The sequence below is a fragment of the Cydia strobilella genome, chromosome 11 (genome assembly GCF_947568885.1).
Source record: "Cydia strobilella chromosome 11, ilCydStro3.1, whole genome shotgun sequence".
In the NCBI taxonomy this organism is placed as follows: Eukaryota; Metazoa; Arthropoda; class Insecta; order Lepidoptera; family Tortricidae; genus Cydia; species Cydia strobilella.
In genome coordinates, this window is record NC_086051.1 from 4,871,498 (window position 1) to 4,896,209 (window position 24,712).

General features: G+C 38.2%; 1 long non-coding RNA gene and 1 other non-coding gene across 2 annotated transcripts in view; both read right to left on the reverse strand.

Annotated features, from left to right (window-relative positions):
• The window catches only part of LOC134745415 (uncharacterized), a 164,983-nt gene extending 146,956 nt beyond the window's left edge, over positions 1-18,027 (reverse strand). Inside the window, exon 1 of the long non-coding RNA XR_010128172.1 lies at positions 17,893-18,027. This is a non-coding gene — a long non-coding RNA (uncharacterized LOC134745415). The remainder of the gene's footprint in view (positions 1-17,892) is intronic.
• Trnag-gcc (transfer RNA glycine (anticodon GCC)) lies at positions 7,576-7,646 on the reverse strand. The gene has a single exon. It is a non-coding gene; the product is annotated as a tRNA-Gly (tRNA).
• Positions 18,028-24,712: the final 6,685 nt, after the last annotated feature.

Here is a 24,712-nt window from a genome sequence, read left to right on the forward strand (position 1 = left end):
ATAACAAAACAAAATTTCTAAATTATAATTTAATTACATACCTACTTTCGTTTTTGTTTTGTCACGATGGAGTCAATCTATATGGATTATCAAACCATTCAAACCTAGTGATCTTTGGTTTTAAAATGAAAATTACGAAAAATACAGGATTACCACCATAATGGTCCCAGAAAAGCCAAACTTACACCCGTTTTACTGTAGGTAAATTTTCTAATATGAATTGATAATCTATAGATTCCGTAGCTTACAGCATTATGATTAGGAAATCTTAATTACTCCGCAAAAGGAATCAATCATCGTTTTTTAAATTACGCAATAATTTTCACATAAATTATACAAACTGCTATTTTCCACTCATTAACTTCGCGACATACCGAGGGGTTACTAATATTACTCGTAGTTCCAATTCGTACTAAACGAGACCCCCCATGACTTTTCAACCCACGTCCTTGAAACAACATCACTTCATACAACATAAACGACATTTACGACCTTTTAAACGGACATACTTTTATTGCATTTCTAACATTTAATGACCCATTACCCTTAGAGTTAAAAAGCCGCATGTGTATTAGAAAACGTATAGTTAGTTACAACATTATTCTTTTGAAGTTCTAAATGCAGGGGACAGTTACTGCACTTATTTAGGCGACATTAGAAACGCATAAAAACGTGTCAATGGGAGTTTTAGTGCTTCATTCAATGGGGCAGTGATTTGTACACGCTTATATTAATAAGAGTGTCGTAAATTATTTGATGTTTAGAATTAATAAATAAGTTCGTCCATAAGTACTTATCTAGGTACAAGTACTGAGAAGATTTCAATTCTTTTACTGAGCTAATACTCGTACACTGCAAAGCAGTTATTAAATCTAAGGAAAACTTTATGGCATTATATAATTTTCTTTCAAATTTATTAATATAAGTAAAAAACCGGACAAGTGCGAGCCGGACGCGCCCACCAGGGTTCCGTACTTTTTAGTATTTGTTGTTATAGCGGCAACAGAAATACATCATCTGTGATAATTTCAACTATCTAGCTATCACGGTTGATGAGATACAGCCTGGTGACAGACAGACAGATAGACAGACGGACAGAGGAGTCTTAGTAATAGGGTCCCGATTTTACCCTTTGGGTACGGAAACCTAAAAAGTAGACTAACCTACTTATACTCTCGCGAAAGTGTGATTGTCCCTTGTCTCAGATTATCCACTGGCCTAACCTGATTAGGAAAATAGCTCAACTTCCTCACTTGCATCAAAACGTAGTAAGGTAAGGTACCTAGAAGCTTTTTGCTTACATGTTTTTCACATGATATTTTTGGGTTGTAAATGTAAATGTCACTATATCAAAATTCAATATCACTTTAATTTTGAACTCAGTTATAATGCAAATATTATGCATCTTGTATGTTGCCTAACTATCTTTAGAAGCCATTACCTAAACTTTGAAGCAATTTCAAACTTCCCGTTCCCAACGGATGGCGCCACTGAAGTCTCAGTTACTTAGCAAAAGTATCTGTTATCCTACATCTTATTCCAAGGACATAACGGTTAATATCGTAGGACCTCACATATAGGTTTTAGACAATGTATAACGTAATAGAACATTCATATCAGTCTAACCAAAAAGCGATGTTCGTACAAAGACAGGCTGTGTTATTCTCATTGGCTGCGTGAACTCGGACTCAGAAACCAGTTTAAAGTAATTAAATAAGTACAGGGTGGGCCAGTGATAAATGCATTAAAAAAAAATACAATTTTTATGTTTTTAAATAAAAATTATAATTAGAATTTGGGATAATGAAATAAATTTTACGTTTTAAAAATTAAATCATCAAGATGTTGTTCCGTAGCGGTTGCGGCACTCTTCCAGTCTAGCTTGTAAATTTTGAAAGACTTTCGTTAGAAGTTGCGGAGATATTGATTGGATTTCTTGACGAATATTCTCCTTTAATTCTGCTGTGGTTGTCGGATTATTGGAGTACACTTTACTCTTCAAGTAACCCCACAAAAAGAAGTCTGCCGAAGTTAAGTCAGGGCTCCTGGGAGGCCAAGCAATGTCACCTCGCCTCGATATCGATTTTTGAGGAAACATTTCACGCAATACTTCCAGTGTCATGTTACTTGTATGACAGGTGGCCCCGTCTTGCTGAAACCATGTGTTGTTGTTGTAACCATACGATTCGTGAAGTTTCGGAGCCAGGAAATCTCTTAACACGAAAGTCTTGTTAAGTTTTTCAAAATTTACAAGCAAGACTGGAAGAGTGCCGCAACCGCTACGGACGACATCTTGATGATTTAATTTTTAAAACGTAAATTTTATTTCTTTATCCCAAATTCTAATTATAATTTTTATTTAAAGACAAAAAATTAAAAAACCCTGTATTATATGTGTATAAGTGTAGTTGCGGGGTAACAGTGGCTGGCCTTCTCATATATCTGATAATGTTTATAATATATGTAGTAGATTTTCTGAAACATTTACTCAAGAAATATTAAATATAAAGCACGAATGCAATGTAAAATTTTTAGATCGTAACTCTTATGTTAAAAAATTAGACTTGTCTCTGAGGTTTAAAAAAGTATGTGCAAATGACATTGAAAAAATTATAAATAATTTAAGTTCGAATAAGGCGCCAGGAATAGATCAAATTAGAATACAAGATGTTAAATATATTAAAAAAACAATTATGCCCCATTTTGGCCAACTTTGTTAACATGTGTGTTTCAAAAGGTGTTTACCCAGAAAACCTAAAAAAATCCATTATAAGACCTATTTACAAAAATGGAAATCACTTGGAGTACACGAATTATAGGCCTATAGCAATTTTGTCGGTAATTAATAAAATAGTTGAGAAGGTGGTCGTCGAGCAAATATCAGGTTTTCTGGAGAAACACAATGTACTTACGGACGCGCAGCACGGGTTCAGGCGAGGTCGAAGCACGGGGACGGCTCTGGCACACTTCTCAGAGGAAATTAACAACTGCTTGAACGAAGGTAAGCAAGTCCTCGCACTTTTTATAGATTATAAAAAGGCTTTCGATACCTTAGACCATGAAGTGCTACTACAGGCCATGAGTGAGTGTGGCATCGCTGGCCCCGTCAACGACTGGTTCCGCAGCTACTTAGCGGGCAGGACAATACGCACGAGCATCGCCGGCGCCATGGGCGCGGAGTGTGACGTCACGCTCGGGGTGCCGACCGGCTCAGTGTACGGCCCTGTCGGCTATCTAATGCTGGTCAACAGTGTTGTAAACGTCGTGAACAAATGTAAAGTATTTATGTACGCGGACGACATGTGCTTACTTGCTTCAGATACAGATATATCGGTAGCCCATAATAACATTCAAAGTGACCTTGACAATGTAGTGAAGTGGGCCCACGATAACGGTATAATTATCAATTTATCAAAGACGAAGTGTATGCATATGTATTCCCCATACAATCGAAAGGCAAAAACTGTAAATTACAATGAGTATGGGATTGTAGGTCACGGGTACGAATGTCTCCACAACCGAACAAATAATACCTATAGTTGTAGCTGTGAACCTTTAGAATATGTTAGTATATATAAATATTTAGGTATGCATGTGGATAACAATTTTAACTGGAAAACACATGTTACTGCAGTTTGTTCAAAACTCCGTTCAGTCCTAAGTAAGTTGTATTGTATCACTTAAATAGATTAGTTAATAAAAAAACAATGCTCGTTGTTTATTACGCGTTAGTGGACTCAATCATTGGTTACGGTCTTAGTGTTTATGGTCGAACTTTTCATACTTATTTGGATGAAATTAGAAAACTACAGTTAAGATCTATGAACTACCTAGTTCATGACTACCTAAGGGAAGAAAATAAATGTAGTATGGCTAAATTTAAAAATGAGTTAAAAAAAACGTTATTGGAAAAGATACCCTAATATTAAAACTGTAAACAATATTTGAATATACCTTAATTAGTTGTTAAAATAGTCTAAAAGGTGTAGTGACAATTAAACAAAAAGATAAAATAATATATCTTTTTTTTTAATAGTCATCATAAACTATCGCCATGCATGTTCGCTTTTTGGATAGTATCTAAGTTTAAGTTTAGTTTTTTAAGTGCATACATGCTTAAAATGTAAAAATGAGCGCTATCTCGCCAACAAACTGCAATCGCAGTTTGGCGAGGAATATAATTGTAAGAAAATTGTTGTGATGTACATTGAGATAAATAAATTAAAAAAAAAAAAAATATTTGCCACTAAACGCAAGTACTAGACACTAAAAGCAAATATACCTATAGGCAAATTCTGGATATATCCCGTCTTCTGCAAACAATCGGAATGACACCCCTAAACAAAGCTTGCCAAAGTAACGGCCAGGGTAAACTGGTATCCAATTACATATCAGCTATTACCCATTTAAAGCTCAAATTATACTAGACAAGATGTTTGTGAACAGTGATGCAGAACGGATAAGTTTGTGGTCGTATATTAATATTATCAATGACCGCCAGACGGGAGTTATCGATGGGGATTAGATTAGTGGAAGCTAGAACCAGGGTAACTTTGTACATAGGTATAGTCAGCATCAGAAGTTGCTAAGCGTTCAAAATTACCTTGACACGCTCTTATTCTCTTAACATAAAGTCGCGTCACGATCATTTTGAACACCTCGCTCGCTTAACAATTTCTGCTGCTGACTGTGACTTAATAAATTTTGTACTCAGCAGAAACTGCAAGCGATATTACATATTTTTGAAATACCTTAAGGAAAAATGACAGTGATGGGGTCTGGGAAGTTTCGGTACCTAGTTTCCTATAATAAATAGTTATAGGATAGATAACTACATATCCATTATTAAATGAGCAATTTGTGTATTTTTTTAAACCACTGCTTGGAAACAGCTTTACCGTTTTCGATGACATTTACTGTAGCAGTAACTATATTACTAAAATCAAGTACTTTTAGTGACATATTATATTACTTACATACATAAATATCCACATAAAAACTTATGTAAGTATATTACGTAGGTATTCAATATAACAAAGCTCCTTGCGGTAACACTACCAGACAAAATGTTCCCACATACCTTTTACGACAGAGACGGTATCCCCATACTGTATGTACTCTGAAGATATTTTATGTATCAAACCAACTACGGTATACATCTCAATAAGCTCCACACTATAATGTTCGCATAGGTAAGTAAATTATAGCTATCCCTGTTCAATATCGTGTGGTATTAATTATTATGGAAACAGAAGTAGGAAGTACCTGGTTCCCAAATTGTATAATGACATACCGTATGATATAAGGAAATGTAAGTCATTTAGGATGTTTAAGCGTAAAATAAAAATAGACAAAGTTAAATTGAAGTTACTACCGTAAACACTGATGATGATGCTCTCTTGACCGATTTCGGCCACAGCGACTGTGTGCTCTGGAGTAGGCAATTTTTAATTCGCGTTATTAGCGTGTAGCTGATCCGCTCTCTGGTGCGCCCTTAGGTGGCTCACGTACCCTATCTTCTTGCTAAATACTCGAGCACATTTTGGGCACGTCAGCGCACCACCTACATAGTTGTAGCAAATCGAGGTTGGCGGCCGAGCCTTAAGCTCATCTCGTTTCGTAAACCGTTTCTCGTTTCGTTCACCGTAAACACTAAGATGTACCTAAGTAGGCTATGTACTTAGTATGTAATTAGCTAAGACTACCCATCTGTTTTAAGGGAGTCCCCTCTGCCAACAAACTGTCTTGCATTTTGGCAGAATAATTAAATGTAAAATAGGGTTTATTTCGTCAGAATATTGGTGTTTTTTTTTTTTAAATAGAAACGCTACTACAGTGCACGGAAATAAAACCGGATGGATTGAACATACTCCGCAACTACTTATTCCATATTATAAAATGTATTTTAAAGGTGGTGATCACAAATATTACACACCTAAGATTTAGATATTAATGGAAAATAAGTACGTATTTAACCAAAAACTTATCTAAACGTAAAATAACGACCAGAAGAAGATGCATAGTAAAAGTGAAATAGGTACCGATATGGGTACCTACTGTACCTAGGCTATACTTTATCTCGATAACTATATTTACTTAGAGCAAAAGAGATTGGTTTTCATTAAAAGTGCTTAAGTCCATCCAACCTCGGTTCTCCATACAAACGTAGTTGCGCTCTCATTTTAAAACGAGTATATAGTTTACTTTGAAACTTTGTACGTACAATAAGATAAGGTATATCGTGGGTATATCTATGTCTGTAATTAGTTTATGTAGCTTCAGATACCATAGTTAAAAAAATACAGCGAATTTAAGTTTTTCACAAAAAACTTGTTTTTGCTATATTTCGTTTGTTTTATATACTAGAGCTATGTAAACTAATTGCAGACCTAGATATACCTCACGTCATTGCATGTGCAAAATTTCATTACAATCCAACACGTAGTTTTAAAATGAGAACGAAACTCCGTTTGTATGGGAAGGTAAAATTCGGCCGAGCTTGCCTGGGACTCTTAACCAACTAGACAGTTTGTCTATGCGATGGAAACAACGTTGGCACTCTAAAACCCCCTACAAATACTAACATGCACCTACAATAACAATATTATTACATCACATATTATTAAACATCAGGGCATCCTGCACCCAATTTGCTGCACTCGCAACCTCTAACACCCTCCCCTAATCCCTGACATATTTTTAATTAAAACCCTTGCCGTGAAGATTTGCGGAGCTTTCCGCTATACAATAACGAACGGATTGCGGGCTGGTAAACGAATTATATCGGAAGTTTAATAATAAGCAGGACGGACACAGTCTTGTGGAGTATAAATACAGATAAAAAATTCTCATTTCGCACTAAGCGAGAAATACGCAAACACAGACGATGGCTAGCTGCGATACCTACCTGTATCTATGTATTTAATGAACATGGCTATATTTTTATTATTATTCAAGGACATCTTTTACAGGCCCTATACCTGCATACTGGTAAAATATAAAATCATTTCTTTTCACAAATTCTCTATCACGAAACGAACTAAAAGAAATAGTGTAACATTTTCCACAAAACCATTAACTGTAAAATCGTATTTCCAATGGCTAGTTACATTTTTCGCATCACGGGCATCACGGCGTGAAATAAAAACCATTCCACCATTAAAAATCGCCAATTTACTATTTTCGATGAGCAATGTGCCTCTAACTGAGTGAACGTTGCTATTTCAAACACGCAGGCGCTTGAATCGCTGAAGCGAGTTGGAGCAAATGTTCGGAGATACGGCCAAAGGAAACTGTATTGTTTGGATTAAATTGAAATATTGTGCGACGTGAATAAACTTGGAATACAATGTTGGTTGATTTTCAATGAATAATAACAATAGAATGCCTATTTGTTCCAGGCTGCTTGATGTTGTTCGGGATTCGGTCTTTTCCAGTTCCATGTTACTCATGTTAGATATGATAACTTGATGAGATAACAGAGATATTTGAATAAAAAACTAATGTTGATGGTAAAAATGTAAATAACCTCTCTGTGCGCTAAAATAAAAGCAATAATAAAACACAAAAAGATCATGCATCGGCCGGGAATCGAACCCGGGCCGCCCGCGTGGCAGGCGAGCATTCTACCACTGAACCACCGATGCTACGTGAGTAGCTCCGAAATTAATCTTTTAGTGTTCTTGCGTCTACTCATGACCTTATCTTTGATTCCCTTATTTTATTATTAACAAAACTTTACAAGCCTCAATTACTTATTTACAAATACTTCTTATTGCACATCTTTTAATAAAAGAAAACAATATAAAAGAAAACAGGAACACAAGAAGAGGTAAACTACAGGTACTTAATTTATATTTTTTTCCCTTTCTTACAAATACCTACATACTCGTATTAAGCCGCAATGACAGATTCAGACAAACAAAGATAATAGATAGTATAGAGGGTTACTGTCATAGTAAATTTTGTAGTCACAGTAAATTTACTGCTATCTATCGACACACGATTAAAACTAAAAATAAAAACGTATAAAAATATCAAAAAATTATATATATAAACACGAGGTATATAAATATATGGATATTTTATTATTATTTTAATATGATTTTGACCCATGTTCTTTGACTGATATGTGTTAAATTGTTAACAATTCCCTGACAGTTAATTTAGGCTTGTAGAGCGTTTATGCAGAACGCCACTGTATTCTTTTGTTTATAAGACGTTTTAACGATTTGAGGTATTTTCGGTTCGATTTTTTTCTCTTGGAAAGTAAAATATTTGACGCAGCCCCAATAAAAAAAATTTCGTTCGTCACTGTGGACCAGATATACCGTACATATAGAGTATAGAAGAACTGAGTTTCTTTTCTTATTATTACAAGTATTCTCGCGGAGCCGCAACAGAGGCTCTGCGGAGCCCCAGGGGTCCGCGGAGCATACTTTGAGAATGGCTGGTCTATAGTATAGCGATGTCCCAATGTGAAGACCGCCATAGATAATTTTCGCCAGCTTAATAGAGTTGGACCCAGCTAACTCTGCATGACATTTGCAAAGACAAAGTTTGGAAATGTCTTCCTTAATGTCAAATTTCTATGAAAATATGATGTAAGTATAATGACTTTCCTTCACTTTGTTCTATTCAAGTCGATGCAAAGGTTATTGTAGATTAGATTGACTCTAGTCTTTTTCTTTTTCAAACTCGAAGGGTAGGCTGACACATTGTCAAAAAGGAATTATAGGGTTGTGATAATGCAAATTAGAAACGATTTTTTTTGCGATTCTCGATTAAATCTGCAAAGGTCATATAATCTATTTTATTGGTGATGATTAATATTTTTAAGTAACCATACCCTCACAATACAATTGGACGCGACTCAGACGATTTGACACGACTCAGACGATTTGACACGAGCGGAATTGATTCGGTCGATAAGTAGAGCCAAACTCTATTGCAATTTGAGTTGAGTTGTTGATTGAGTTTAAATGACGAAACTCATGAAATTAAAATTTATTCCATTTATTTTTATAACATAAAAATATATATTTTGGTGATCTGTGTCCATTATAATGAGATATTCTAAGCTACGAAGATATGTATTTTTTGTCTTATGGGGATTCAAGTAATTTTTGTTAAAAAAGTATTGGTCTGAAACGTCAATGGCATGGCATGGAAAAAATTCAAATGTCGCTCTACCCTTTGAACACAACAAATACAGCACAAATATAGCTTTTATAAAGGGGCCCACTGACTACCAGTCCGCCGGACGATATCGGCCTGTCAGTTGTTCGGAACAGTCAAATTTTTGTTCTAAATGACAGGCCGATATCGTCCGGCGGACTGATAGTCAGTGGGCCCGTTTAAACAAAAGAGCAACCGGCCGCCCGTATCTCTAGTGAGGACCGATTGACTCACATCCACGACTCAAAATTAAATAAAAAAGACACTAAGTATATCAACTTCTGCTGTTTGTACATACATATGTATATATCAAGGTACAGGTACAAGGTACAAGGTACATACATATGTATATACAAATACCTAACCCTTTGACAGTAAGTGAACACACAAGCTATCTGCGGAAGAGATACGCCCGCCGGATCAGGAAGCGCGTGCTAATGCAGCCAATGGAGACGAGATAACGGCTGCCATGATGTATGTGTTCCTTGACGTAAGTATACATTTTGTTAGTGCTTACTGGTGCGCTCATGAGCTAGTGACAGCTTTATACTTTCGGTGCGGCAATTTGTTATAACGAATATTGCATCGGGCCCAGGGGCGTATTTACCCTAGGGCCAAGGGGGCCATGGCCCGGGGCGGCAGGCTGCGGGGGGCGGCGCAGGCCGCCGCTGCCTTTCAGTTGCTTTCAGTTTTGGGTGCCTCAGTGGCGCCCCAATTTTTTTTTGTGGTGTTACTGGTACTAGACATAATTTAATTTTAAGTAAGTAACTACTTATTCGTTGTCTACTTCCAGTAGACATTACAATTTTTACAGTGCGTTTGCGCCCCTTTGCCTTCTATCTTCTTTACCCACGTTGGATAGTCGTCGAGTTCTCATGATGTCGCCCTGTGACGTCGCTGTTCACATCGCCTTAAGGCTCCAGATACTTTTTAGCGCTGCATGCTTGACGGCATAAACGCCGTGAGCGACGTCTAGGCGCCGGCCATTGCGTCAGCAGCCGCTATATCGTGTACGACGTCCGTACCTCTGTGGCGCACGGCGTCCAAACGCTGTTGCCGACGTCAACCGGAAACCGTACACTATATACACGGTGTTACTTGAGCCACTGAAAACCTGAGACACCCCAACAGATTATTTTATTTTAAACTCATCTTGAGTGTTTATTCTTTAATCCGATAAATATTAAAAAAAAATTCGTTGTTTAGTTTTCTTAACAATTCTCTTCGACTGGTAATTCTACACAAGATACTTCGTCGTTTTAGTGACATCAAACAATTGCTAGTTACCATCGTAAACACTGTTAACTGACCATTTGCATACCTTACTGCAACGAGATAAGGTTTACCAATGGCCAGTTAAGGGTATTGCTCATTGACAAATAACGTGTCAAATGCTATATAGTTATCACAGAACTAGGATGACATTAGCATAATTTTTAGGTCTGTGATAGTTATTGATATTGTTGCATTACAAACTTGTAGACTGAGCATGTAAAAATAATAAAAAACAATAAAAAAATTACCTCCATTAAAATATAGCACAATCGAGTCTCCTATCGATTCTGAACAAACTGTTTTTAGGTTTTCGTTGAGTCGTTATCACAGTGAACTCACAATGGTCGTAAGCCCCATATAGGCGCTTTTGGCACTTAAGGGTTCCCCGAGTATGTCGACGCGGAATCGGCAAAATCCGATAGAAAAAAGCTTTATGTCTGCGCAATAAGAGCGAAAAAATCGTCATTCGGCTCGGCTCGCATCTGCCGGCGCCTGCTTTTTCGCTCCTATTGCGCGGACATAAAGCTTTTTCCTATCGGCTTTTGCTTAATGCGCATCGATATATCTGGGGAGACCTAAGTCCTTTATGCCAATTTACGCATTTTGAAAATTTTCCTAAAACTGGATCGACAAAAAAATCTATTTTATCATAGAATCTGGTCACAAAATTTCACGAGAATCGGTAAAGATTTGCGCCCTGTAGAGGAAAACACCTGGACATACCAAAGCAAAATGTCCGAGTTAAAACGGAGACCTTCGCTGACGCTTCGTCATAATAAGAATAGCGGACTAACAGGTCAGGTTGCGAGCCCTGAAAAGCTTAAAAGTCGCGCCTTCCAGAAGAAGCATTCCAGCATTTCCAACAAGTCGCGCCTCCGCTTTAATTTGAGCGAACGCCAAAGGTCAAACTCTCCCCTCCTTCAGCTCAGTCTTCGGCCTTGCGTAGCTCGGCCTTTGGTGTCACGTGTCACTTTAACTTGGTCATTGTTCCAATTCCAACATTGATTTTTTTCCACATCGACCTTTGGCTTTGCAGGGAAAAGCGCCACAATTAGACAATCCAGGACTTTAGCAATATGCAGAGCTCGTCTACTTGGACATAGGTTTTTGTCCCAGCTCAGCTCCACTGAAGCTCGCCCTTTAAGTCTCTTGGACCTGCAGAAAACTTTAATCATATTCGTAGCCTTCAGCCTCCCTTAGACATGACCAGTGCTTTAAGCTCTGTTTTTCTGCAGTTCGGCCTTCAGCCTCACAGGGCAGCACGCCGCAATCGGACGCTCCACAGGCCTCCACCCTTATGCAGAGCTCGGCCGTCGGCCTCGCTCACAATTGGCTATAGGTTCGATTCTAAGCTCTGCAGAAAGGCACTAAGAGAAAATTATGCTTTAGTGTTTACTTCATGGGTGCTTCATGGGTCATGGGGGGCGGCAAGGACCAAAACGCCAAATTTTTAAATACGCCTCTGATCGGGCCGAATCGACCCGTTGGCGCAACGGTGCATAAGACGACACAGTAGAACCCGTGTGCTTAGTACAATTGCTTTTAAACACAGTTTCCCGCGTAATATGCTGTACTTATTAAATATATTAATAACGGGTCACTCACGTGTTTTAAGTCGAAAACGCTCGACATGTTTCACTCCGTACCGAGGAGCGTCATCAGGAGCTTGCGTCGACGGTGACGGACCGGCGCAGACTCTCCTCTCCGCCGCTGCCCGTCCACGCGTCTGCGCCGGTCCGTCACCGTCGACGCAAGCTCCTGACGACGCTCCTCGGGACGGAGTGAAACATGTCGAGCGTTTTCGACTTAAAACACGTGAGTGACCCGTTATTAATATATTTAATATGTCTGTGTCTCACGGAAGTTTTGTTATTAAAATATGCAGTACTTACTGTATTCATGGTCCCTACAACTTGTTTTCATATATTTTATCACGTTTTATTGCGATTTCCCGCTTAAGATGACTTTATGACGTGATCCCATCAGAAGTATGACACAATGTGGTAATGTACCTAGGTAATTCTCAAAGGTCGGTATTTTAAGGTGAGATCCGCTCAAACTATTCTATTACGGAGTTGCTAGGGCCCGAAACAAGAGTTTTTGTATTTACATTATGTATTATAATATTAAAATTGCATTAAAAACTGAACCATAAGCCATCAGAAATAAATCGAGGATTAAAGAGAATATAAAAACAATATAGGTTAGAGAGCAAGAAACATAGAAAAATACTTTTAAAAATCTGCAGTCCAGATGTAGCAATGACCCCTGTAAATTATAAACATACCTAATAATAGCAACTCAAATTGTGCCTCTGAACCTCCAGTAAAATTCAGGGCGTGACTCTGTAGAGTCACGCCCTGAAAGATTAATCACTCGGGGCAGGTAAGCCCAATTCTACACGCTTTTTGACACATTAACGTGTATATAGAGAGAAATGCGTGCTTTGTTAGAAAAATATTTCTCTATACGCATATTGACCAATACGCAGAATGAACAAAGTACCTACTTACTACGCAGAATGACATACGTAAATTGACCAATACGTTTTATGCCAACACGAGCGATCAGTCCCAAAATGAATAATACGCGAAATGACCAAACGCAAATTGAACAAAATAGCTAATCGTTTCTTTTCAAAAAACATTTCCTTCACAACTTAACTAGACGGAGCCCCGCTTCGCGAGGCTCGTATTTCTGGACTGTTTGCCCTTCGGGCGTCTGAAGCTACCTAACGAACCTAACCTACCTACCTATATTGATATAATTCAGGTCAGCTAATCGTAGGACAAATGTCGCTCGTGTTGGCATTATGCGTATTGGGCGATTTGCGTTTGGTCATTTCGCGTATTATTCAAGGTAGGTCATTTTGCGACTGATCACTCGTGTTGGCATTATGCGTACTGGGTATAATTTGGTCAATATGCGTAGAGAGCAAAATATTACCCTTGCAAAAAGTCTATCGATACGTGTGGTTAGTAAAATGTATGATACCATAGCGAGGAAATGCCGCCAGCATCCTTGGTACAATGCCTCAAGGGCCTATTTTAGATTTAAGCTAGTTATTAATTTCGTTTAGTAGTAACTATCACTGTATATATCTTGTATGTAAATAAATGATTTTAATCATATGATACGTATAAGGTCTAATTATTAGGTACCATCAGCCGTAAAAGTGCATGGCGACTTTATTAATTAATTCATTCATAATTTCTCCATACAATTTCACAGCTCACACGATGTCTGCCCATCTCCACATAAATCATGAAGTGGGTAACAAATTGGTAGTGTTGGTGTTAATATACCGAGCCCCAACACGCGAGTTTATAAACTAAAGGGGCCCACTGATTACCAGTCCGCCGGACGATATCGGCCTGTCAGTTAGAACAAAAATTTGACAGTTCCGAACAACTGACAGGCCGATATCGTCCGGCGAACTGAAAGTCAGTGGGCCCCTTAAGTAACGCACTGCCAACTGCCAGTTATAGGAAGGATCAGTTAATAAAAGTACGCATTATCATTGTACCAAGGATTAGGTACAGACAACATTAACAATTTTTGTTAAAAAAAGCATTTGCAGGCAATTTAGGTCAGTTATTTATTGTAGAAATGATAAGAGGGGCGGGTAACGAGGCAGACAGCGTTTAGTTTCCACAATTATATTATAGCAAAACACGCTGAATCTTTGACGTCTATACGCGTAAATACCTACTACCTACACGAGTTTTTTGTATGTTTCCTCTTTTTTTTATACCACGTCGGTGGCAATCAAGCATACGGCCCGCCTGATGATAAGCAGTTACCGTAGCCTATGGACGCCTGCAACACCGGAGAAATTACACGCGCGTTGCCGACCCTTTAAAAACCTGTACACTCCTTTTTTGAAGAACCCCATACTCCATAATTCAGCAATGACACCTATTAACTAATCATAGGCGACAACATAAGGTCAAAATGAAACTAACCTAAGGTCAATGTTTAAACTTCGATTGCCGCTTCAACGGCTCATATATAGTTGAGTAACAGTCAATGTCAAACACACTGATTTAAATTTTCACGATTTTTACTCATTATTATTCACAACGCGCAGTTCAAAAAACTGGCGCGCCTAGATGATGTTGATGTCAACTTTAGACAGTCTTCTCCGAAACCATGGGGACAACACCGTCCTCGAAACGTCGGAGGTAAATTTAAAACTTATTTTACGCGATTAAGTCCCTTCGTTGTGAATAATAATGAGTCAATGTCAAGTCGCCCATTTTACCCACGGTGAAACCTGCCCATTTTCCAATTGGCTAATTAGCCCTCAGTGGTAAAGCGACCGGTTACTGAACAAAATTTTACTGACTGGCTGTAAAAATAAAAGCTTCAAGCGCTCGCATCAAAGTAGGATTTATTCAACATTCTCAATGAAACTAAGATAAAAGAGATCAGGGTGCCTAGCCAAGGTGGCAATCGTTTGCGCTACGCTCTGTGTCTCTCTATCACTTTTTCATATTATTTAGTGCGAAAGTGACAGTTGCGTTTCGTTCGCTAGCGCTACGGAGCGTTAAGGATTGGCATGTTGGCTACGCACCCAGTTTTCTTTGTCACTACGAACGAGCTACGTAGCCCTGCATACGCAACTCGTTACTGATTAAAACCTTTCAGTTTTATACACCGTGTTCTATTAAAAACTATACACCATTAAGGGAAGTGTTAAATCGCTATTGAGGTGCCGGTATTCAGGGTGCCTTTTCAGACAGACAGACGCTTTTCAGGCAAGCTCTGATTGTGAGCGTCGCTTTTTGTGTATTGACTGTATTCAATTGTGTAAGGTTTCCGGTTTCCCTTAAGGTAAATAAACGAGTAAAATTTTAAAGCATTTGTGGGAATGTTTTGGCTGCTTTACAATGCTCTCGTTTTTTGTTGAAAAGTGTTACAAAGAACTTAGTCGTTAACATTTACGACTAAAGAAAGTAACAGTACATGTCATTGACTATAGGACTTTTTGACTGATTTAGTTTATATTTCCCCTCTAATAAAATTCTTAATTATGGTATCAACTTGGATAGCTTCATACTTATTTAAAAGTACTCTGTTCTTGCTAATCTTAGACAACTTGCTAACTTTTGTTTTCAACGAATATGTTGATGCTTTCAGCGACTTTCGAATAGTTAATATTTATCTTAAGGCTTTAACTTAGTTTAATCTCAGCTTGTCTCATCCATGCCTCGGATTTCTTCAAAGATCTACTAAGACTGCGCGTTAATTTCGTAAGCAAAGTCTAAGTCCCTTTAAAAGTGCTTGCATAATATACGAGAGTGCAAGACACATTCAGGGCTAAAAGGTTTATGTCGGATGGCGTTAAAGGGTAGTTAAGACTTTGTGATAGTGACTGGCGTAGGTGATCGCTGCAGCGGATTAGCCAGTCTCACCCCGTGTGAGCGGGCAGATGTACTGGATTGGGGATATCCAAGGGCCTAGCTGTATTATTATGGCTGTCAACGGTTGCTTGTATGCATGGATATTCGATTTTTTATTTACTGTAGATTTTGAACTCTAGGATGTTTTTCCGCTTGCCCCCTCTCGCAAAAAAAGAGTATCTTTTATTAATTCTTCAAACAGTAAATAACACAAACTCTCCAGCACATTTCTAGTTACATTTAGCTCCTAAGACGGTACCAAACTTCCCGTTTCGCAGTTCGGTTCACCAATAGTAAATAGTGGTAAGATTTTAATCTTATATGTAACAAATTGAGGAGCCGATCGGATTAATGGGCATCTTCAATATGGGGAGGGTAAGCTGCTGATGGATTGAGGCTGCGGGCAGGGATATCGCGTATCGGGCAGTTCACCTTTCATACCCACACGTGTTTAATTTAGAAGTAAAGTCAGATTTGACTGTATTGTATACAGGAACATTTCAGTAAAATGGACGATTTTGTGTTTTGTTTTTTAGTGACATTTTAACTTGATTATTTCAAAAAGCATTCGTGTAAGCTTAATATGCCCTATAACAAAATAATGGCCAGGAGACCAGAATCTACTACATATTAACCAGATTTGACAGTTATTTTTAAATACCGGTAGTTATCAGTAGTAGGCATACTATTTCTGCGAATAGGTAGCTCTTAAGGTCTTTGTACAATTTTATCAATAAATGTATCTTATCTTATCTTATCTTATCTTATCTAAGGTGCATCTACACAAGACCAGCCGAGCACGAGCGGAGCACAAATTCGTGTAGTGTGCACCAACGCCCTAGATGAGACGAGCACGAGCGTAACACAAATTCGTATAAGTGTTCATGCAGCCAGGCTTAAGAAGGTAAAGGATACAGTGGAGACATTCGCCCGACGAGGGTGTCTCGGTATCTCAGTTGGTAGTGGCGGTGCAGTATCCCGGAATCGCAGGTTCGAGTCTCGCTCGAGACAGTGATTTTTTTCCAATTTTCCCTTTATCTAAGCATTTTCCGAAGGTCCTCTATTATGGCCTTCGTTTCATTCATACTGAAACAGTCATTCTGATGATTATAAAGTATAGGTAGTGTTTTAAATTAAAATAAATAGTTGTGAACTTCCTCCAATGTTAAAGTAAGTTAAATAAAATGAGTAAATAATTTCCTATCATTTGTGCCATTCTCAAGCAAAAGGGTACTTAATGTCGGTTGTTAATAAGGCGCTATTTCCATATAGCTTCAATTTGAAATCAACCTTATCGACAAACGACAATTTGGTACCTTTTGGTTAAAAACGTCACATTTTATACATTGCGCCTTTGCAGATTCTTGTATGAATATTCTGTATTTTGTAGATATTTACCTATTATTTTCTCCCCATGGAAATAACAAGAGTAATTTCCTCCAATATGGATAACGCTTCCCCGTATAGAACACTAACATTGTTATCCAATGTCATTAATATAGCTTTAAAACATACACAGCTGAGGGTATTGTAAAAAGCTTTGTGCAAACGATATATTATATTTTTCGCAATTTACCATGAGTTGACAATACTGCCCTTCTAACAAGTTTATAATACATAAAAACATGGTCGATAAAAACCGTTTTTGTGTACAAATGGCAGATAATCCATTGTAATAATCAAAAAGATTAAAAAGAAAAAGAAATTTAAATTTTAGGTTTCATTTTCTTCTAATTTTGTTATTAATTAAGTGTTTTCGGTTTTAATCGAGGTACTCTTTATTTCTTTGAAAAAAAAAACTAAATATTATTTAAAGATTACACTTATTAAAAGATTATTACATCAATCTAACTAATCATGAGATTTGGGTTCAAATTACTTACATAGTGCCTATAGAGTCATTTAAGATGTAAATTACATAGGCACCTAAGTAAGTAAGTAAGTAAATATTCTTTATTGCACCAAAATTATACATTTTACATACATGTAAAACTACAAAGAAATATTTAAAGAAAAAATAGAACCAGGTAACAACAGGCGGTCTTATCGCTAAAAAGCGATCTCTTCCAGACAACCTTTGGGTAGCAGGAAATGTAGAACTCATACAAAAGTCAACAGGTAGTGCAAAGAGCTAAATATGGAGACTGTTAAACACAAACACACATACTACAATTACTACTTATACATATAAGTATTAAAACGAAACCTAACACACAAATAAATATACAATACAATATATATATATATAATATATATTTATACAAGCATATATACAATATATAAAATGGCAACTTAAGGCAGAGATAGAAAGTATAGTTTTAGCTGATTTTTGAATATGGGGAGAGATTTAGCTAATCTTAATTCTACTGGTAAAGCATTCCACAGCCGAACAGCCCGGAAGGTAAAAGAGCTATTATAAAATTTAGAAGTAGATGAGGAAGAAGCAAGAATATGAGTCTGAGAACATCTGATAGAAGAGAGATACTTGAAACGCTCTTTGAGATAAGGTGGTGTAGCGGGGTTAAAGAGAATGCCATAGAGAAGGGCGAGAACATGAGAATCACGGCGAAGACGAATAGGAAGCCACTTGAGCTGAGAACGGAACTGTGACACATGGTCAAATTTCCAAATATAAACCTTATACCGAGATTCTGGAGGCGCTCGAGCTTATTCAGCTGGTCCTCTGTAAGGTCCAGATAGCAAATGTCGGCATAATCTAATATGGGCAATAAGAGGGATTGAGCTAGCGCAATCTTAGTGGCGTAAGGCAAGAAATTACGGAGTCTGCGGAGTGATGCAGTTGCAGCAAACATTTTCCTGCTAACCTCATTCACCTGAGGTACCCAAGAGAGACTCTGGTCCATCATGACACCGAGATTCTTTACCTGGAGAGAGTAGGGAATCTGAATACCGTCAAATACAATGGCAGGTAGAGAACCTAAATCAATCCGGGCAGTGAGCTTTGAGCTACCTATGACTATAACCTGAGTTTTAGTAGGGTTAACCTTGAGACCGTAACGTTTACTCCAATTTAAAATACTCTCCAAGTCAGTGTTCATGGCGCAGATAGTCTGTGATAGATCGGTAACAGAGCCCTGAGAGTAGATTTGAAGGTCGTCAGCGTAAAGGTGGTAGGAGGACAAAATATTGGAAGTGATAGAGTTTATGAAGATAGAAAAAAGAAGAGGAGACAACACGCCGCCCTGTGGGACACCAGCAAGCGTGTTGCACCACGAAGATCGATAGGAATCCGCCTTTATACGCTGCCGACGCCCTACTAAGTAACTGTGAAACCAGTCAACTCTCGCAGGAGATACATTAAGTGAACGCAATATGCCTAAAAGATGTCGAAGTCAACCGTGTTGAAAGCATTACTGAAATCCAGAAGCGATAATACCGTGATCTTACGATTATCCATACCGGCCCGGATATCGTCAGTAATTTTTACAAGAGCAGTAGTTGTGCTGTGGCCTGTACGGAATCCGGATTGGTATGGGTTCATGAGCGCGTGTCTGTTCAAAAAAGAAGTAAGTTGCTGATGTACTAGACGCTCTAGAACTTTAGAGAGGAAAGGAAGAATGGAAATAGGACGGTAGTCTGAGAAGGCGGAAGGACTGGATTTTTTAGGCAAAGGAATGACGTCGGCATCTTTCCAAAGCGACGGGAAAACATTAGAAGAAATGGAGCTATTGAGGATACAGGTGATAATAGGAGCTATGAGGTCAATGAGGGGAAGGATCATGTTTCGGCTCAGATTATCGACTCCAACGGCATTAGACGAGATGGCTATTACGTTCTTCTTAACGTCACTGTCAGTAAATTGAGCAAGAGAGAAAGGGGGATAGTCAGGAGTTGGGATATTTGAAAGAAAGTTAAGGGTGTCCAACTTAACTGACCCAGAAAAAGTGGCAGAAGAAGAAAAATGCAGGTTAAGCTGGTCGAGGTCAACGCTATCACTGATTGAGTTTTGAGGTTGCTTCCCAACTCCAAGTGACTTTAAGAACTTCCAAACTTTGGCGGGGTTCCCATTTTCTACGGAATTGTGAATGTGTCGCCTCTGAGCATCTCGGCACATTGTACTGCAACGATTCCGTAAAGCATGGTACTTAGCCTTATTTTTGTCTGTAGGGTATCCCCTGAATCTAGATTTAGCCAAATTCTTTTTTGCTATTAGTAACCTAATGTCCTCAGTAAGCCAGGGAGCAGGAAGGTGCTTAATTTTTACCGGGCGTATAGGGGCGTGAACATCGTAGAGATGAGTTAGAGCAGAGTTAAAGAGCGATACCTTCTCATCTACTGAAGCAGCCTCCAACACCCCACTCCAGTCGAACTTCGAGGCATCCTCACGAAGCTTTTCAACACACATCCGACTAAAATTGCGCTGAAAGAGTAATTTAGGTTTGGCCTTAGGGGGACGGATTTTATAAGACAAAAAGAGCAGATGATGATATGAAAAGGCGTCCGCAGAGAATTGGTCATACCTTGCAACATGATCTACAGAAGAGACAAAGGTAAGGTCGAGAAGCGACGGAGAACAGTTAGGAAAAAAATGTGTGGGACCGGAAGGCAGAATGAACATATTGCAGGCTTCAGCAAGGGATTTAAGAGACTTGGAGCGAGAGTCATTTTTTAGAATACATGTATTAAAATCCCCCATAATAATATGATGGGTATATGATGGCATTAAATCCTCAAGAAGCTTTTCAAAAGACGCAAAGTAATTAACTTGAAGGGAGGGAGAATAAAAAACACCTAAAAGAACTTTAGAGTGAGATAGGCTCAACTCTAGAAATAAATACTCCGCGGTGACAGAAGGGGATTGAGCAGACATACTTAAAATGGAATACGGGATATGGGATCGGAGATAAATAACAACACCCCCACCTCCTCTGCCAGAGCGATCATTACGGATTAAACAAAAACCGGGCAGCGAATAAGAGGTAGACGAGAGGCAAGGCTTGAGCCAAGACTCGGAGATCAAAATGGCGTCAATACGACTTAGTTCAAAAGTTAATAAAAAATCATTAAAGTGGGCGGGAATACTTTGGGCATTTATATGCACGACATTAAAGTTTTTGGGAACGTCAGAAAGTTGTTGGTCAAGTAAGTCATGAAGAGAGGGAGGGAGGCTATGAAAGCTATCATCACAATCAGAGGAAGCAGAAACAAAGTCACTATTTTCGCTAGAATCGTTAAAGTTTGCCATTTATGGATAAATATATATAAAAATAAATAAGTATTCATCATCATTCGCTTGCCCTTGTCCCATTCACTTGGGGTCGGCGCAGCATGTCTTTTTCTTCCATACATCTCTGTCACCCGTCATCTCATCATTCACTTGCGTTAGTTTCATATCATCTTTCACACAGTCCATCCACCTTTTCCTCGGTTTTCCTCTCCTCGTACTTCCCTCCACATTCATTCTTAATACCTTTCTCGTCACATGACTTTCATCCCTCCGCATCACATGCCCGTACCATGCTAGGCGATTTGCCCTTACTTTTTCTGTTATGGGTGCAACTTTCAGGCTTCCTCTTATATACTCATTCCTTATCCTATCCATTCTCGTCACGCCACACATCCACCTTAACATTCTCATCTCCGCTACATGCAATCTCTTTTCATCCTTCACCTTTAGGGCCCAACACTCTGATCCATACATGACGACAGGTCTTATGATCGTTTTATAAATTTTACCCTTCAACCGAAGGGGCATACGGGCGTCACAAATGGTTCCCGTAACCTGTCGCCATTTCATCCATCCTGTGCTAATCCGGTTTTTCACGTCGCGGTCAATATCGCCATCGCACTGTACGAGCGAACCGAGGTACTTGAAGTCGGAGCAGACCGGCAATGTAACGCTATCGAGTTCTATGGCAGCAAAACTGGAGAGACCGCCAAAATCGCAGAACATGTGTTCTGTTTTAGATCTGCTGATCTTTAGGCCAACATTCTCCAATTTTTGCCGCCATTTCTCAAGTCTGCTCTGCACCTCTAGTTCGTTTTCACCTACAAGCACAATGTCATCAGCAAACAGCATACACCAAGGTGCCTCCTCCTGTATGTCCGATGACAGTGCGTCCATAACTAGCAGGAAGAGGTAAGGGCTTAAAGCCGATCCCTGGTGCAAGCCTACTGTGACACTGAACCTGTCGGTGGTGCCAGCTGCTGACCGGACGCGTGTACAACATCGGTTGTACATTGACCGGATTAGCTCCACATACTTCCCAGGCACGCATTTCTCTTTCAGAGCCCACCACAAAACCTCTCGGGGTACTAAATAAATAAGTATTATAAAATAAAAAATATAAAAAATAACTAAGACTAACAAATGCACTAAAATTATTTCCAACGACCCGCCAGCAGTAACTGAATATTATATGATACAAATTTTAAAGTAACAACAAAACGCAATTTAGTAAGTGGCAACACTGATACATGTCAAGTGTCACTTGTGACATTTATCACTACTGTCAGTGCCAAGCGAACAAGAAATTTATAACGATAGGTGAAATATTAACCGACAGAAGTGTAAAGTTGTAAAAAATAATAACGTAAGAAGAGGGTAAAAGAGAAATTCGCACAAGATATTACACGGCCAAAAACAAGAGTCAAATTGAAATGTAGAAACAGGAAACTTACTCGACAACTAACAACACAATAATAACCTAACCTAACCTATGTAGTTATTGACAAATTAGGCAATTTGATTAATTTGGTTACTAATTTAGGCTAATTTGGTATGCTAGACATTTCAAATTAGTAATTCTGTCGAGTCAAATAGGCTCCATAATGGCAAATGAATTTTTAATGAAAACATATGTTTGTAATATTGTAGATCCTTTTCTATAGGATTTTTTTTAACTGCATAACCGATTTATATATATAGTTGGCCAAGCAAATCTTGTCAGTAGAAAAAGGCGCGAAATTCAAATTTTCTATGGGACGATAACCCATCGCGCCTACATTTTTTAAATTTGCCGCCTTTTTCTACTGACAAGATTTGCTTGACCAACTATATTTAATACGAGAGTTTATCTCAGCTTATGTCAGTAAAAAAACATTATTTACGTTTTAATACTCTCTCAAACAGTGCAAGCTATCCTTGATAGCGCATTTGGATTGCTTACAAAGTTCGTTGGAGCGATGTTCAACTGTTTGTCGAATCGAATCAGCGCCGCGCCTGCAACAGCACGTCCGTCTGAGGTCCGCAAACAGCAAACCAATCCCGGGAATTTTCCGCAATCCCGGGAATCCCGCAATCCCAAGCTTGTTTACAAACGGTCCGATGTCAATAGGAAACATGGTAGTAGTTAAGCTGTTCTGACTCTAGAGTAGTTAGTTATTCGTTTTGTTTACAGAATAGTTTTATGGAAATGGAAATATATTTTAATAAAGTTATTAGAAAAGTAACTCTGAACTCGAACGCAAATGGTCCTACGCCGTAAACCCAACACCTATTCTGCTATGCGTCAGTTGAATCCGTTGCATTTTATCTCAATAATGTTACCGTTTGACTTGTTATTTTATATTATTTTATTGTATTATATTTATTTTTCTTGCTTTATGGTAAAATACTCTATTATAATACCTTATTGAACAATAATAGTATGCCATCGTAGTCTTTTAAAATAAGGATTTCCAATTATTTCATTTCATTTAAACATACTATACATTATATACAATACAGACCAGTAAATGAAACCTCTTGGGGTGTGGCAAAACAAAAAATTGAATTAATACATATTTAAGTCAATATCAGCAAAGAATAGTCAAAGTGAAATAGAACATGAAAGTCATGAAACAGAAAATAAAAATATGTTTGCTAAGAGATTATTAAATAATGAAATTACAATGTCAAATTTATATCAAATGAGTGTCAAATTAATATAACTATAGAAATTGATTTTGAAATATGTCATCAATATTAAACAGCCTTTCAGTAATAAACGTTTTGAGGGACTTCTTGAAAACATGGTACTCTCGTATTTCCTTTAATTCGTTTGGAAGCCATATTGTACAAATTTATTGCTTGGTAGCGTACAAAGTGTTTAGCCACTTGCAATTTCGGGAAAGAGTTGGAAATGGTTGTTGCAAATGTTTTTATCTGAATTTCCCGTGAAAAGCTCCCGTAAGTAAAAACGAGTCGTAACTTTCACATTTATAATACTGGTAGGATAACCCCAATGCATACCATGTACCGGGGTGTCTGAACCCCCGAGGGGTCGGGAAAATCACTTTCTTGTGGAAACTTATGCGTGAATAGGTTTTGATTGCGATATTCAGCAATACCGTGCTATTTTATTTGTACAGCCAGTAACGAAATGCAATACCAACGTTTACTACGAATACATACAATATTTTTCACATAGCTTGGGTACGGTAACAGCTGTCATGTCAATACAATTAATACCCTTACAACGCAAAAATGTATTGAGATGATAGTTGTCACAGTTCCCAAGCTATGTGAAAAATACTATAACTTAATACACTTTATTACAAAATATTATCCGGTGTTATTTTCTCTACGCATAAGCATACGATAAAAGACACTAGACAGTCTTTTGTAAACAGAGGGCGTATTCAGAATTCAAAAATATTATACCAATTTTATTACAACCTCAACGAGTACCATCTAGTTTAGCATCTGTAGCCTTACCACGAGCTTGTCACTGACATGACACTGACATATTCGCTAGCGTGTGCGTAACCACTTTTTTATGCATCTCGTTCGTACTGCCAACTTAGTTACTGCCGTAATGTAAGTTACGCAGACGTTAACTAATATCTCAGTGTCAGATCACCAGTGGCAAGCTTGTGGTAGCCGTAAACTTTTGTTATGAATTTGAATGTCA